This window comes from Sinocyclocheilus rhinocerous, unplaced genomic scaffold (assembly GCF_001515625.1).
Source record: "Sinocyclocheilus rhinocerous isolate Xijiao unplaced genomic scaffold, SAMN03320098_v1.1 scaffold478, whole genome shotgun sequence".
Lineage (NCBI taxonomy): Eukaryota > Metazoa > Chordata > Actinopteri > Cypriniformes > Cyprinidae > Sinocyclocheilus > Sinocyclocheilus rhinocerous.
Window position 1 is genome coordinate 2416936 of NW_015651483.1, and position 17841 is coordinate 2434776.

A 17841-nucleotide genomic window follows, 5' to 3' on the forward strand; every position below is an offset into this window, starting at 1 on the left:
TAATTACTCAACCTCATGTCGTTCCAAACCCGTAAGACCTTCGTTCATCATCGTTCAACACAAATTAAGAAATGTTTGATGAAATCCGAGAGCTTTCTGACCCTGCACAGACACAACGCAACTGACACGTTGAAGAGCCAGAAAGCTTCAAAATTAAAATAGTGTATAATTATGAAGCTAGAATACTTGTGCAGAGAAAACAAAAATAACAACTTTATTAAACAATTTCTATTCTTCCATGGCAGACTTGAACGCACGTTCATGAGAGTACCATGACGCATGCATGTGCATTCCTCTGCTTGTAAACAAGCCTCAGTGCATCCGGGTTATACGTCAGAACGCCGGCCAGGGTTGCCAGGTTTTCACAACAAAAACTGGCCAATTGCTACTCAAAACTAGCCCAGTCACGTTTCAAGGGGGTCCCCAGGTAAAATCGCATTCTGGGGGTAAAGTACACATTTTTTCGCGGGGTTCCACTGGTTAAATTTGAATTTTATGGGCTAAATATCACGTTATTGGGGTCGCTTAAACCCGCCGACATAAAAAAACATCCCGTGGCACCAGTGTTGAAGTAGCCTAATTCTGTGGGAAAACCGCGGACTTGGCAACACTGACGCCGGCTCACGTCATGGTACTCTTGTGAATGCGTGTCGAAGACTGACACGGAAGATAAGAAATGTTGAATAAATACTTGTGTCTTGGGTTGTTTTCTTTGCATACAAAAAGTGTTCTCAAAGCTTCATAAAATTACGGTTGAACCACTGATGTCACATGGACTATTTTAACAATGTCCTTACTACATTTCTGGGTCTTGAATGTGGTAGTTGCCTTGCTGTCTGTGCAGGATCACAAAGCTCTCAGATTTCATCAAACATATCTTAATTTGCGCTCCGAAGATGAACGAAGGTCTTACGGGTTTGGAACGACATGATGGTGAGTAATTAATGACAGAATTATATTTTTGGGTGCACTACCCCTTTAAATGTGACAGAATCAAATGCACAGAATTGTGGGATATCAAAGGCAGTGAAGGATACAGCAATGCTGCTTTCAAAAATCATTCAGATAAAGGCATCTCAGGAGACAGGAAATGAAGCTAACATTGGATTCAGACGTACCTTGATGCCTTCCTACCATGGAATGTATCCTCCGAAGGCAGCATTTTCCAGCTTTTGGATGCAGCCACGGTGTTTCCAAAACATGTGAATATGAGGCACATGATTGGGTGTAGATGCTAAGCATCTAGCTGTTCTAACACCACATCATTTAACATGTTTGGTGCCAACAATGTGGGGTTAACATCACAAAAGCATTGCTAACCTTACTCCAGAGCAGGTTTTTATAATATCAGGTAAAAAGCAGTGTTAACCATGCCTACTAAGCTATAAGTGTGAAACAGTCTTCTACCCAGGGGTTGAAAGCAGGGTTTATAATGATGATAACCTGGGGTTAAGCGCAGCATGAAAAGCCTAATAGATATGCTTCAAATTTTGACTTTTATAAAAACTTTTATTTAAAAAAGAAAAAAAGATGTTATTGCCATTGGATGGATGTTTTGTGGGTTACACTCAAGAATCTGTTTCAAAGCTGCTAAATAATTGAATGAGACTGAATTCAGACTGACGTCCATGTTTGTATTCATTCACACTTATGTAGTATCTTAGTTTTTAATTTTTGTTTCTGGCCTCATAAGAAAATTTGGAAAGACTTTCAGATAACGCTGATACATGATAAAAGAAAAAAAAAAAAAGAAAAATAGAGTTTAATGGATGGTATAAAATATTTATGGCAGGCAAAATCTCTGTTGTGTGTATCTTATGTGATTGCTACAAGATTCTGGCTGTTTAGGGAAACACTGTGCTGATATCCAAAATAATCTTAAAATATGAATTATATATGTGATATATGTGTGTGTTACAGTTGTGTGTGTGTTGGACCTATCAATTTATCATAGAGGGAAAAAAATTGGTTTATTAATTCACCCTTGTACATATTTATAATCTCTCTGTTACAGAGTCTTTGTACAACTTGTATTGCACAGCTTCTTTCAGTGGCCAAAGAAGAGCTCATTTATTTGACATGGGCTCTTAATGTAATATGTGCCATATGCTTTTTTATTTATTAAAATATTTATTTGTATATCGCTATTTATTTAAATTCTATGCATTTGTTTATCTGTAAATTGCATTTATTTTTTTTTATTTTTTTATTCACATATCTGGGGAAAGCAACCTTGGTGTAAAAGATCATTAATGCTCATACTTAATTACTTAAGTATTTAATTACTTAAGTTAAACCCTTTAAATGTGGCTAATGTTTCTAAATGATGTTTGTTGCATGATTGAAGGAGTATAATTTCTTTCAACTCCATGTTCTTGGTGCTGCTAATCAAAAGTTATACTTGGCTTTTTCAATACACTTGCAAAAACTAAAACTGAAGTTGTTTTTTTAAAGCTAAAAGGAAAGTAAAATAAAATGGAGAAAAAATGATATATAATGCCTTTCATCTCTTTTTTTTTCAGTGACACAGCCAGCAGGTACATACAAAACACTCCCACACAAATTAAGAATACAACTAAAAAACATAATTATTCAGTTTAATCAACTTTAAACTCAACAACTTCAAAACTAAAACTTACTAACAAGCTGATAAATATTAATTGGCTGTTAGATATGGATATTGAAATAGCGACAAGCTAAAATTTGGCAAACCAGACGTGAAATCTCAGTGTTGCGGAAGTGTTTGGTTTGATCGTCTTTTCAGCACTCTTTTGAATTGCTATTTTAGTAACCTTGTCTTTCTTTGCATCTGCATGTTTGTTGACTGACAGCTTGCATGTGAAAGCTAATAAAAGTGCTTTTGCCAGTGAATTTCGGTTGAGTGGGTCAGAAGAAACAGGTAACCAAAACTTTAAATTTATTCATGAATCAAGTTTAATCCAAACCTAGTAAAGAGATACAATCACTTTGTATGATGAACACATTTAATGTAGTCTTTTATTTGGAACGACATGAGGGTGAGTAAATGATTACATAATTTTCATTTTTGGGTGAAGTAACCGAAAGAAAGAGAGACTCATTTCAGTTTGCTTCCAAAACAAGTCCAGTTTTGGTCAAATCCAGTGCGACAAGGCCATTTTTGTATAAAGCTGCTAAGTAATGATAAGGTTTTACATATACCATTTGTAATACTCTAAATCTGTAGAATATCTCTGTGAAGTTCTAAAGATGTAATTTGCTGTAATCTTAATCCTGCCAGATATAGGCCTGTCAGTTCCTGACATTGCGTTTCTTTCCTGACCCACTTCATTTGACTTATGACAGTACATAACTTTAATGTGGAGTGAGAGCTGCGTCAACAGTTAACTGCTGGAATGAGTCAGCAATTCATAAACTATAAAGACTTTTAATTGCACTTCTATATTGGATTTGATTTCGACATCAGTTAACTTATACTGCAAGGCAGTTAACTTGCAGTATACTGTACCATAAAGACAGTTTTCTATTTTGTGTGTGTGTGTGTGTGTGTGTGTGTGTGACTGGTGCAAAGCAGACGTCTGAACAGCAAACATCGAAAGACACTGATGCATGTGGATTTAAGGTATCATCACCATGGCGACCAGGCTGTTTATCTGCATGTGAAATTTCTTACCGACGCAGTAAGATGAGAAGCAATCACACAAACCTGGAGGTAGGCTACATGTGCATCCTGATTCAGTTCCTAATTTAAACCTAAATCAGAAAGTTTGATTTCTGATCTATAAAATCTATTTGGACTGATCTGTTTGCATTTTCTGAATTTCAAACCATTTTCTTTATAAATTCACATACAGTAACACAGAGTTTATGCTACATGTAATGCATGTAAATCAAATTAATTACAATATTGATTGTAGTTCTAAAAGTGCTGTTGAACACTAAAGAGTGACCCAGATATTCAAATCATTACAGTGTGTGTTTTACAGTGAGGAAGCAGACATGTGCGCTAGTCCAATGGTTGTATATTAGCAATGTGTGTGTAAATGTGTGTTTGCTGGTGACTGAGACAAACGTGCGTCATTGGTTCAATTGATAAAATGCTCTCAACAGCAGCACGTGCGCTTGAGCAGCCCACACATGCACACACTCACACATATAAATGCACCTCCAGGAGAAAATCTGTGAGAAAATATTATGAAATGCATAGTGTCAGACGCTTTGCTATAAAACCGTATTGTGAACAGCAAGGCTGTTCCAAAAGCTAGCTAGCCTAATTATACTCTAATGGATCTAAGGCAACACTGCGATGTCATTTACTGACAAGGCAATCCCAGAATGCACCACTACATGCTCACGTGCTCTGTGAAGTTGTTGAGAGAAATTATGATTTTAATTACATTTATATTTTATTCACTAGTGAAAAGTTAAAATAAAAAAGTGTAGCCTATAAAAGGAGTAATGCTATCCGCCTATTATAAGTATTTAAAGCTTATTGTAGTATCTTAGCAACATGCTAATAGAAAACTCTATTGAAATTGATTACATGAGACCAAAACTTTTATATCAGTGGAAGAAAACTTTTTTTTTTTACAAGAGAGCACTTGTTTTTGCTTCTTTTAATTTATTTATTTGCTTCATTTGAAGTGAAATATTTCTTTATCTTTCCCCAACACACATCAACTGCGCTGCACAAATGTAAACATTTGTTAGACTGATGTGTTTTGCTGTGTGTCACGCACCGCACAACATTAAAAAAAGTTAGTTTTAAAACACTATAAAAACACTACACTTTTTCATTCCATTACTCTGCCTTGTTCTGTCTGAATGGCTCTGTTAACTTCCTTCACACTAAACCATGTCGCAGAGGCTACAGGCCTATATTTTTTCACAAAGGAAGAATATGGCCTACTAAGCTGAGAAGTATTTGCCTATTATCACTACTTATTATGTGCTGAGAAATGAAAAAAATAACATCTCGATTTGACACCACAGCTTAAAAACAGCGCTCATACATAATACGCTGGAAAAAATAACAAAAAATGTCGTCCATCTACCTCACAAAGAAGCAGCTACCCAGATGGTGAACGTGATTTTACCAAGTGCAACATGTTCCTGAATCAACATCCTTGTTGATACTGGAACACCATTCCAATCAACCAATCAGAATTGAGGGATAAGTTTGCAGGAAATATCAAATTTAGCCTTACAACCAGTGTTAGGTGCTTCTACCCCCCTGATATTCAACTGATTTCAGGGATAAATTATGGGTAGGGTTAGGTTTGGGGGTAGGGATAGGGTTAAAATGATGAAAAATGTTGAAAAAATGTTGATCCTGGAACATCCCTGCTGAAATAAACAATAGAACCATCACAGAAAATTCCAATGGTTTCCACTACAATTACCATTGCAAACATTACAAACCATCAACTTTTAACCATGGATAAGTTTGCAGGAAATGTCAAATTTAGCCTTACAACCAGTGTTGGGTGCATCTACCCCCCTGATATTCAACTGATTTCAGGGATAAATTATGGGTAGGGTTAGGTTTGGGGGTAGGGATAGGGTTAAAATGATGAAAAATGTTGAAAAAATGTTGATCCTGGAACATCCCTGCTGAAATAAACAATAGAACCATCACAGAAAATTCCAATGGTTTCCACTACAATTACCATTGCAAACATTACAAACCATCAACTTTTAACCATTAAAACCATTAAAAATGGTTTTCTGTAGTGTGTTTTGGGGCATATTCTGTTAGGATTTATTGGTTTTAACAAGCCACCAATAGAAGGTGACCAATTACCAGTAGAGACCCACAGGGTCCATTACAGTTTCCATTAAAACCAATACAAGTCCCATCACAACCAGTAAATTTATTACAAATTTTGTGATGGTGTCTATTGTTTGTTTGTTTTTAGCAGGGATGTCTTGGCAAAATCACGGAGACCCTAGGCAGATGGAGCAGAGCTAGAAATTAAACAGAATTGAGTTACAGTGATTACAACGGGCAAAGAATGGTCAAGAGAACTAGAAAATGAATGCATTCGTGATGTTCATGGGCGTGAAATCATTAAGAGCGCAAGTACGTCAGAATGCAAGTGAAAAGTTCTAGAGAAGGACGATGGAGTGAAGGATGAAGCAATAGGAACAGGGATATTTTTAGAGCAGCATTACCCCCGTTCCTTGCTGCCTCACGTGAGGCTAAATTTAGATCGGTTGTTGGCGACAGAGACCAGAACGGAATACAAAACAGTTTACACACACACACAGAGAGAGAGAGAGCCCTTCCCATTTCAGTGCATTTACCGTCAAAGCTCAGTCACCCCTGTCTGATCACAGCCAGATCAATCTTTTCATTAAAGATGAAAACATGAAATCAAGGGAAATTCATAAAAAGCCAATTCATCTGCATAAACTCAAAACACCATATAGATTGATTCGTAGTGCTGCTGAAACGTATATTAAAGTATTGAAGTCAAATGAAATAGTCAATTCCATAACACTGTTTAACAATTCAACATATGATAATAATTGGAAATTTAGCAATTAAACATATTAATGACATATCAATGACACAATTCTAATTTAAATGAAACTACCACACAAAAATAGAGCTAAACAAAAACCTTCTGAAAAGTGGTTTGACCATGACTAAAACAAGAAGACAAGAGCTACGATTCATTTCAAATCAAAAACACAAAGATCCAGTCAACTCAGAATTACGCTTAAAGCACTCAGAACTTCTGAAACATTACAAAAACACACTGAGACAGAAGAAATTGGATTATTATAACAACACACTTCAGAAGATGGAAAACACAATTGATCAGGGTCAGTTCTGGAGCATGTGGAACAGTCTAAACAATACAAAGCCACAAGAACTAGCTATACAAAACGGTCAAATTTGGAAAGATTATTTGAGAAGCTCTATACACATCAAACTGACCCTCTGAATAATCCCAACCAATTAAAAGTCCTTGAAAAATTGAAAGCTCTTGAATCATGTATCAAAAACAACCAAAATCCACTAGATTATCCAATAACCCAACAAGAACTTATTGGAAAACTTAAATCCCTCAAATGTAAGAAATCCTGTGGCCCTGACGACATAAAAAATGAGATGCTTAAAAACAGGTCTCCTGAATTTCAGATTGCATTACTCAAACTTTTTTATTTGATTTTAAGTTCAGGCATTTTTCCTGGGGTCTGGAACACAGGACTCATCTCTCCTATCTTTAAAAGTGGAGACAAAACAGATCCTAATAACTACAGAGGGATCTGTGTAACCAGTAATTTGGGAAAAGTATTTTGCTCTATAATCAACTCTCGGATTTCATCTTTCTTAAAGCAGCACAATGTCATCAGCAATTCTCAAATTGGCTTCCTCCCTAAACATCGAACCACTGACCATATTCACACACTACACACGTTAAGAAATGAACATGTACACCAAAAGAAAGATGAAAAAATATTTGCATGCTTCATAGATTTTAAGAAGGCGTTTGACTCCATTTGGCATAATGGATTGTTTTATAAAATCATTCAAAGTGGCATAGGGGGTGAAATATATGACTTAATTAAAAACATGTAAAACCAAAATAAATGTGCAGTAAAAATTGGACAGCAAAGGATAGACTATTTTTCTCAACAGCGAGGAGTGAAACAGGGCTGCTGCCTCAGCCCGTCTTTATTTAACATATATATCAATGAATTGGCAGATCTACTGGACCAATCAAACAGTCCAGGACTACAATTATTCGACACAGAAGTCAAATATTTACTATATGCAGGCGATTGCTAATTCTATCTAAAACACCAGAAGGTCTCCAGAACAACCTTGCGCATGCAGAGCGGAGTTAGGCCGTCTCCCCCTAAATCTAATCATTAAAAAAAGAGTTGTAAAGTTCTGGATCCACTTAAACTCTAGTTCCGAAGATGCTCTTCATTTTAAAACAAGTGCAAAAAAGAGTGCTCAAAAAAAGTCATCTTTGTGTAATGGTGTCAGATCTGACTAACAAAGCTTGGCAATATGTAAGTATTAGGGCTGGGGCAATAAATCGATGCATCGCGAATCGAGCAATGATTCTGCATTGATTCTGAGATTTTCCGAAAGCATTGCGATTCTCTCTTGAAACGATTCTGAGCTTAGATTTTAACAGGAGATGGCGCTCTAATCTAGTTTTTATCCTCACACTCAAATGCTCACAAAGAAGAGCGCTGAAGAGCACTTGTGCGTTCGGCTGAGTCTGTAATTTCACCTCGGCTCAGAATGCTTTTATGACGCCAGATTAATGTAAAAAGGAGACATACATACAGCATTGGAAAGAACAAGCCAAAGACCAAAGTCGTCTCCAATGTTATTTGAAACTCAACAGAGAGTACAGTCTGGCTAAATATCTGGTCTCAGTCAGGAATATAACACACAGGCATTTACTGACGAAGTACAGACTAAGTGACCACCAGCCAGCCATAGAAAGAGGACAACATAAAATGACGTGGTTACCTAAAGAAGAGCGAATCTGTAATGAATGTAAATCTGGATCAGTTGAGACAGAGGAACACTTCCTCCTCCACTGTGACAAATACACATCCTTAAGAGACTCACTAGTCAAATACAGCAGAACATTCCTGAGTTCCAGTCACTCCATGAAAATGACAAATTAAGAATATTACTTGGTGAAGGCATATCGCATTATAAAATCATAAAAGCCAATGTGCAAGTACATTTAACCAATTACATTACTCAGCCAGTGCTCTTCTTCGTGAGCGTTTGAGTCTGCGGTTAAACACTAGCCTAGAGCGCCATCTGCTGTTAAAAACTAAGCTCAGAATCAATTCGAGAGAATCACGATGCATTCCGAAAATCTCAGAATCGATCCACGAATCGCGATGCATCGATTTATTGTCCCAGCCCTAGTATGTCATGCCAAAAAAGCAATATGAATTGAATTGAATTGAACTGAATTGAGAGAGAGAGAGAGAGAGTCGTCCACCCACTACTGCACACACTCATTCATTAAGAAGAGCTCATCAGGGTCGGACTGAGCAATATGAAAGTGAACCACGAAAACAATATGCAAAAAACAGATGATGGGTGTTTTTTCACATCTTGTGCCGTGTAATAGTCATTTAACAGGTTGACTGTTTGTGTGTGGCCCCAACTGTCGGTGGAAGTAACGTCTTCATTTGTATTCAAGGCAAGATCTTCTGTCTCTCCCTTACCACAATCACAATCAAATGTCAAATTGTTTCACTGTATCAAGTTGAATATTTTGCTTGTTGATAAGTTTTCTGTCATTCTCATCATGCTCATGGAATTTTTAAAGGTAATTTTTGCTCATTAAAATACTTACATAAAGAAATTTACTGCATTTTTGAGAAATATTATTAAAATGATATTTACTAAACATAAGATAGAAAGTTCAGACATTTTTAGAAAAAGCTGTTTATTTCACATGGAGCAGGTCGCCCCCTCATAGACACATACAGTAACATGACCAGCCTTGGCATACAAGTCACAGTTGTACTCAATAGGTGCTTTACAAAGCATAAACATAAAAGCACAATATACAAAAATGAATACAAACAAATAAATAAATAAATAAAAGCATAGGAAAAAACATTTTGTTCTGGGGATACAGAGGAGGACAGATGTCCAGAAAAGTGCTGTATGGATGTTTGGATCCTGTCATTTTTTTTCTCCAGATTGCTGGGAAAGTCAAAAACTACCTTATTACTGCAAAGGTTGTTTGTTTTTTTTGTTTTTTTTTGTGATCAGTCATGAGAGGAGACTGGTGGCCATCAAAACCCAAAGACACTTCTGAGATACTGTTTTACAGAAGAAGAATGACATTTTCAGCAATAACATTAAAAAAGAAAGTCACTGCTCTGAGAATTAAGAGAAATTTTTGTCCCTCTGGTTAGGCATTTTCTACACACAAGTATCAGTTGAGGCTTTTGTGTTGAATTATGTTATTTTACATATTATATTAATAAATGTTATTGAGTGATCACCAGATGTCAAGTTGCCATCAATGTACATGACCTTAAAGGACTTTTGGACACAAAGGCAAAAGTTGTTCATTTTCCTGGTTAATTTCAATCACTTTTTGCATATCATAAAACTTACATTGTGTTAGTTACCAATAACGAACATTGTACATCTTTTAGGAAAAAATTAAGGAAGTTACTAAACATGTCAACAAAACTAACATTCCAGTATCGACGGAAAAATATCATAATGAGCAAAAATATGCCACAGTGGAGCGAGCGGGTCTCACGGCGAACGGCACGGTGAACGGCTGCGCTGTTTCCAATGAATGCAGTAGTTTATAGTGTGCGCGTGAGGCGCCGGCGCGACCAAACAGCTGAAACATAAAATAGACTAGCCTACTCCGTGATTTTTGGTCATACAGTAAAGGCATAATTCGAAAGTGCAAAGTGTTAGCAGTTTGAAAATTCAAGAATAATAGCAAAGTTAATAAGAATTCTTTCTAAAATGCAGACTGTTCTTTATTCGCTCTGCATAACCTGAACGGAAAAAAAAAAAAAATTTTTTGCTAAGAACTAATCGAAATGCAAACATTTCGCTTTTAATCTGTGTATTTAACAGCCTGGGAGACCTTCCCAGGGCAGTACCTTGCCTCACCGATTAAAATCAGGGCGCCCACTACGGAGACGGCACCAGAGGTGAGGGGGCACAGTGACCGAGGTGGCCGGGCCGAGGTGAGCGCAATCCTGTGCGAGAATTCTGTTTTAACCTCTGTTCCTTACAAACAGTGAAGATCAAGGACAAATGTATCTCCTCTGCTGCAGTGCTTTTCTGAAGTGGTTTAGCTTTTTGGGACGTTTGGGACTAGAGATGGGACGTTTGACACTGAGGCTCCGAAGCCTGTTTTACTCTATTGAAGCAGACTGGTTCGAAAGACTGTGTTGAAGCTTGTATCAAATATCCGTGATCACGTGACCAAAGACGTTTGAGGCTTCATACATCACAATGAAACACCTGAAGCGAGGTGACTGATTTGAATCTTTGGCGCGTCTTCATTCATTATAAGGAGACGCGAAATGCTTGGTGTTCCCTGTCTGCTTCATAGTAACACGTTCATGTGTGGACAATGATTCTCAGAATGAAGACACAACTGCTATTGCGGAGTATTGCTTTTGTGTTGAAACAGGAATCAACAAGATGTGTGAATAATTTGAAAGTGGCTGCTATAATTGCAGCTGACCACTAGATGCCACTGGTAGGGTCTGTCTTTGAGGCTTTGAATCTTTTTTGGTACAATCAGGAAAAAGCCTCAAAAGCTTCACAAAGGCTTCATCTGCCCATCTCTACTTTTTACATTGAATAATAAGTGGCAATTCAACACAGTACTAAAATATTTACAGGAGTATTAAGTTACACAATGAGTTTATGAGGCAGGACGATGAAGACAAATAAGTTCAAACACACATTAATAAATTCCACGAAAGGTAATCTCCAGAGAGGGCAGGAACACACACACAGTAGGCAGAGTCTTGTTCCTCACTAAAGCTAAGCAGACCAGAGCCTGGTCAGTGCACTGGTGGGAGACCATTTGTGAAAATGTAGCTTGCTACTTTTAGTCCAGCCAGCAAGGTTGATCATTCGCTGGCTTGGATGGGTGCAAAAGTCCTAGTGTAATGACGCGGACTTTAGCCTGTGAAAAGGAGCATCCTGCAGATGAGGGATTAAACTGGCCTCCTGACATTCCGTCGTCATCTATTCCCCACCTCAAATTACGAATACGGCTTTGTTTTCTTTTTGAAGCTGGTAGCACATTCTGATGGCTGGCAGGCCGCTGTAAAAAAAATAAAAAATAAAAATAAAAATCTAGCTTGCTGCTTTAGCCCTGCCAGCAGGGGGTGCTCATTCCCTGACTTGTATGGGTGCAAAAGTCTTAGCATAAGGAAACGTACTTCAGAGTGTAAAAAGAAGCAACCTTTTGATAAAGCGTAAGACCGGCACCTGTAAAAAGGAGCGTCGTTCAGGTGAGGCATTAAACTGGCCTCCTGACATTCTGTTGTCATTAATTCCCCACCTTAATCATGAATTTGACCTCATTGTTTAAGCGGGCACTGATGGGAGAACGTTTGTGAAAATGTAGCTTGCTGCTGCAGCTACTTTTTGTCTGGCCAGCAGGGGGTGACCAGCAGTAAGCAGACCAGAGCCTGGTCAGTGCACTGGTGGGAGACCATTTGTGAAAATGTAGCTTGCTACTTTTAGTCCAGCCAGCAAGGTTGATCATTCGCTGGCTTGAATGGGTGCAAAAGTCCTAGTTTAATGATGCGGACTTTAGACCTGGTAGCACATTCTGATGGCTGGTAGGCCGCTGGGAAAAAAAAAAAAACACTAGCTTGCTGCTGGAGCTAGTTTTAGTCTGCCTAGCAGGGGATGCTCATTCCCTGACTTGTATGGGTGCAAAAGTCTTAGCATAAGGAATCGAATTTAGATTGTAAAAAGAAGCAATCTTTGATAAAGCGTTAGACCGGCACCTGTAGAAAAGGAGCGTAGTTCAGATGAGGCATTAAACTGGCCTCCTGACATTCTGTTGTAATTAATTCCCCACCTTAATCATGAATTTGACCTCATTATTTAAGCTGGTAGCGCATCCTGATGGCTGCATTGAGCTTGTCAGGATGCGCTACCCCTCTATTAGAGCAGCTTTATTAAGACACAGGCTACGAATGCAGCTGGGGCATGCAGTAGGCAGAGTCTTGTTCCTCACTAAAGCTATGCAGGCCAGAGCCTGGTCAATACACTGGTGGGAGACCATTTGTGACATTTTTTTAAACTGGCCTCCTCACATTCTGTTGTCATGACTCCCCACCTCAGTTACGAATTTGACTTTGTTTTCTTTTTGAAGCTGGTAGCACATTCTGATGGCTGGTAGGCCGTTGTGAAAAACTAGCTTGCTGCTGGAGCTAGTTTTAGTCTGGCCAGCAGGGGGTGCTCATTCCCTGACTTGTATGGGTTTAAAAGTCTTAGTACAATGAATCGGACTTCAGAATGTTAAACGAAGCAACCTTCTGATAAAGCGTAAGACCGGCACCTTAAAAGTAGAGTAGTTCAGATGAGGCATTAAACTGGCCCCCTGACATTCTGTTGTCATTAATTCTCCACCTTAATCATGAATTTGTCTTCATTGTTTAAGCTAGTAGCGCATCCTGTTGGCCGCATTGAGCTTGTAAGGATGTGCTACCCCTCTATTAAAGTAGCTTTATTAAGGTGCAGGCTACGAACGCAGCTGTGGCATGCAGTAGGTAGAGTCTGGCATTCCCTGACTTGTATGGGTGCAAAAGTCTTAGTACAATGAATAGGACTTCAGAATGTTAAACGAAGCAACCTTCTGATAAAGCGTAAGACCGGCACCTTAAAAGTAGCGTAGTTCAGATGAGGCATTAAACTGGCCCCCTGACATTCTGTTGTCATTAATTCTCCACCTTAATCATGAATTTGTCTTCATTGTTTAAGCTAGTAGCGCATCCTGATGGCCGCATTGAGCTTGTAAGGATGCGCTACCCCTCTATTAGAGCAGCTTTATTAAAACGCAGGCTACGAACGCAGCTGTGGCATGCAGTAGGTAGAGTCTGGTTCCTCACTAAATCTAAGCAGGCCAGAGCCTGGTCAGTACACTGGTGGGTGACCATTTTTGAAAATGTAGCTTGCTGCTGCAGTCAGTTTTAGTCTAGCCAGCAGGGGGTGATCATTCCCTGGCATGAATGGGTGCAAAAGTCCTAGTGTAATGACGCAGACTTTAGAGTGTGAAAAGGAGCATCCTGCAGATGAGGCATTAAACTGGCCTCCTGGCATTCTGTTGTCATTAATTCTCCACCTTAATTATGAATCTGACCTCATTGTTTAAGCTGGTAGCGCATCCTGATGGCCGCATTGAGCTTGTCAGGATGCGCTACCCCTCCATTAGAGCAACTTTATTAAGGCACAGGCTATGAATGCAGCTGGGGTATGCAGTAGGCAGTCTGGATCCTCACTAAAGCTAAGCAGGCCAGAGCCTGGTCAGTACACTGGTGAGAGACCATTTGTGAAAATGTAGTTTGCTGCTGCAGGTAGTTTTAGTCCAGCCAGCATGGGGTGATCATTCCCTGGCTTGAATGGGTGCAAAATCCTTGTGTAATGCCACAGACTTTTGACTGTGAAAAGGAGCATCCTGCAGATGAGGCATTAAACTGGCCTCCTGACATTCTGCTGTCATGACTCCCCACCTCAGTTACAAATTTGACTTTGTTTTCTTTTTGAAGCTGGTAGCACATTCTGATGGCTGGTAGGCCGTTGTGAAAAACTAGTTTGCTGCTGCAGCTAGTTTTAGTCCAGCCAGCAGGGTTGATCATTCCCTGGCTTGAATGGGTGCAAAATTCCTAGTGTAATGCCGCGGACTTTAGACTGTGAAAAGGAGCATCCTGCAGATGACGCATTAAACTGGCCTCCTGACATTCTGTTGTCATGACTCCCCACCTCAGTTACGAATTTGACTTTGTTTTCTTTTTGAAGCTGGTAGCACAATCTGATGGCTGGTAGGCCGTTGTGAAAAACTAGTTTGCTGCTGCAGCTAGTTTTAGTCTGGCCAGCAGGGTTGATCATTCCCTGGCTTGAATGGGTGCAAAAGTCCTAGTGTAATGACGGACTTCAGACTGTCAAAAGGAGCATCCTGCAGATGAGGCATTAAACTGGCCCCCTGGCATTCTGTTGTCATGACTCCTCACCTCAGTTACGAATTTGACTTTGTTTTCTTTTTGAAGCTGGTAGCACAATCTGATGGCTCGTAGGCCTTTGTGAAAAACTAGCTTGCTGCTGGAGCTAGTTTTAATCTGGCCAGCAGGGGGTGCTCATTCCCTGACTTGTATGGGTGCAAAAGTCTATATCTGTAAGTCTATAAGTATAATGAATTGGACTTCAGAATGTTAAACGAAGCAACCTTCTGATAAAACGTTAGACCGGCACATATAAAAAGGAGCGTAGTTCAGATGAGGCATTAAACTGGCCTCCTGACATTCTGTTGTCATTAATTCTCCACCTTAATCATGAATTTGACCTCATTGTTTAAGCTGGTAGCGCATCCTGATGGCTGCATTGAGCTTGTCAGGACGTGCTACCCCTCTATTAGAGCAACTTTATTAAGGCGCAGGCTATGAATGCAGCTGGGGCATGGAGTAGGCAGATTCTGGTTCCTCACTAACGCTAAGCCCCAGATAGCAAATTGGTTGTGGGCCTTATCTGGTTGAATTTAGGCTGTTGTTGTGGCCCACATACCACCACGGCCCACTCCCCTCGAATGGAAAATAAAAACAATGGGAAAAAGATAAACCAATGACACTAGAATAAGGCAAAACAAAAGCAACAAATAAATAGTCACAATACAAGAAAAAAACAGTTAAACAGTTAAAAACACATACATAATAAAATACAGAAACCAACAAAAGACAAATGAAATACAACTCATATTTACAGATGTGCAAAAAATTTAAAAAATATACTTAAGAAAACAACAACAACAATGTAAAAGATTCTCTCTCTTAGCAATAACTTTTTTGGTTTACATTAACATCTTGTGAAGTCGTTCTTCTCTTTCTGCCACCCTCACGGTCACCAGCTAGATTAAACTTTTTCGACCTCCAGCTCAGTTGTGTGTGCACATACAGGATTTCATCTTGCAGCCTCTACAATAGGAGCATTCAAATACAGAGTTAAAAATACATTTAAGACACCACCAGTCTAAGAACTATGACTTTCAACATTCATTCATGACATGTGGGGAAAAAAAAGTTCCTGAAAGACTTACAATAAAAATGCACTTACCAATCACAATGTTATTATGCTCCAAACTTTGGTTTGGTGTTTTCCCATTTACACTTCTCCAGTTCACTGCTTTAGCCAAGTCATTTTTGATTGCCTGCCTCATAATTTGCCAGACCATGTCCTTCACATCCACTCCACCCAGCTATCCAAGTTCAAGTACCTGAAATATTTTTTAAGCATGCCGTCACTATTAAGCTAAAACACTAAGATTGATCACACACACACACCATTTTCTTATAACAGTAATTACCAGACCAGAGTGATAACAGTAGGCAACTATGCATAACCGGGACTGTTACCTACCACTTTTTATCTCGTTTCCAGACAGGATTAAAGATCACTTTCCAGGGAAGTTAATGACCTTCAGTCTTTAATTGGAAACCGCTTTGGACTTAAATGGTTGGATTCTGTGATGTCATGAACATTGTTTGATTTGAGATCTTGCACCATCCTTATAATGTTCCTCTGCTGCTCCATAAGAATTTTTTGTTTAGTTATGTCATGGAGATGTGTTGAAACATTAAACACAGGAATTACCAGGTTTACCACACCACCCATGCTATGAAATGAGCCTTACACCAACAGTGAATATATGATAGAAAACAAAGAGAAATCTTACATCTTATGAATGAGTCTTGAGAGGTTTTTTTCTCTTGGGTCTGAGTGTTTCATGATGCCACGGTGCCTGCAGTGGGTGGTTTTGTCTTTGTCCTAGAGGACTTGGTTAGAAGCTGAACAAATCCTTTTGGATCGTGGTTGTATTTGAGATGCTTGTGGCAAATTTTTTTAGGGGTGTGGTGGCCTCCTCATCAGTGTCTCATTCATCTAGTAGGTGCTTGTTTCATCTTTAGAGAAGGCAAGAAATTTAATGATTACTAAATTTGATAAAGTGAGGGTGTTATGTTCATGTGAATATACTATTCAGTGAAATATTCCTTTTTGAAGTTAAAAAAGAAATGTGCATGTTCATTTGTTAAATTGCACAATGATACAAAGACCTGTTAGACAGGTCTGTGTCAAGGAATTACATAATAAACACAATCTTACTTTATTTAGCGTTTTGGTGGCATCAGGGACAGGGAGTCAGGCACAGCCTCTGACTGGAGATCGGTCTGTTCTGCAAGAGCTTCCAGCATGCTTCACTGTAATTATCTATGAAAGATAGAATGTAAAAATCAGAGCAATCTGAAAAGTTTTCTACCATTTAGCCTATTAAATTAAACATACTGTATACAGAAAGGATGTATACATACTTGCAGTATACATAATTTAAACTGTATATGCAGACAAAGACTCCAGGGGTTGCCTCAAACACTCGGTGTCTGGGACTAGGCTTAAGCCTAGGGAAAAAAGTTTAAATTCTATTATTGTGATCTAGTGAAAACAGGTGAAAAATGACCTTAAACAATAAAATTGATTTAAATGTTTATATGGAGGCCATAAACACACACCATTCTTTACCCAGATTGCAGGCACAACCTCAACTTCTTCAGTGTCAACAAAGCTGACTGTGTGGCACATGATGTCTGTAAGCAAAACACAAATGTGAATAAACAACTACAAAATGAAACACTGGGCCGAAGGCCGAATACCAAACACGGCTTTTCACATTTTTTTTCCCCCATTATGCCAAATTTTTCACCATTGCATAAATTAAATATCCAAAATGTGCTTTTTACTATTTTGTCTTGCTTTTCAAAGAAAAAATCAATTACAAAACAACAATTTAAAAATATTTACTTAACACTGAACATTTTTTAACATTCTAGCAGACATTATACCAATAAAACACAACTTAAGACCACGTTTTCCGTTATGCACTGTAAATGGGGACTGAGAATAATTGTAGTACCTGTAACATTAAAACTAATGAAATCCAATGACAGAAAAGAGTTAAACATGAACAAAAAGCCAATCAAGTAACGCACTGTAGAAGAATGGGTGAAACTAGGGATGCACTGAAATGAAAATTCTTGGCCGATGCCGAACAAAATGAAACACTGGGCCGAAGGCCGAATACCAAACAC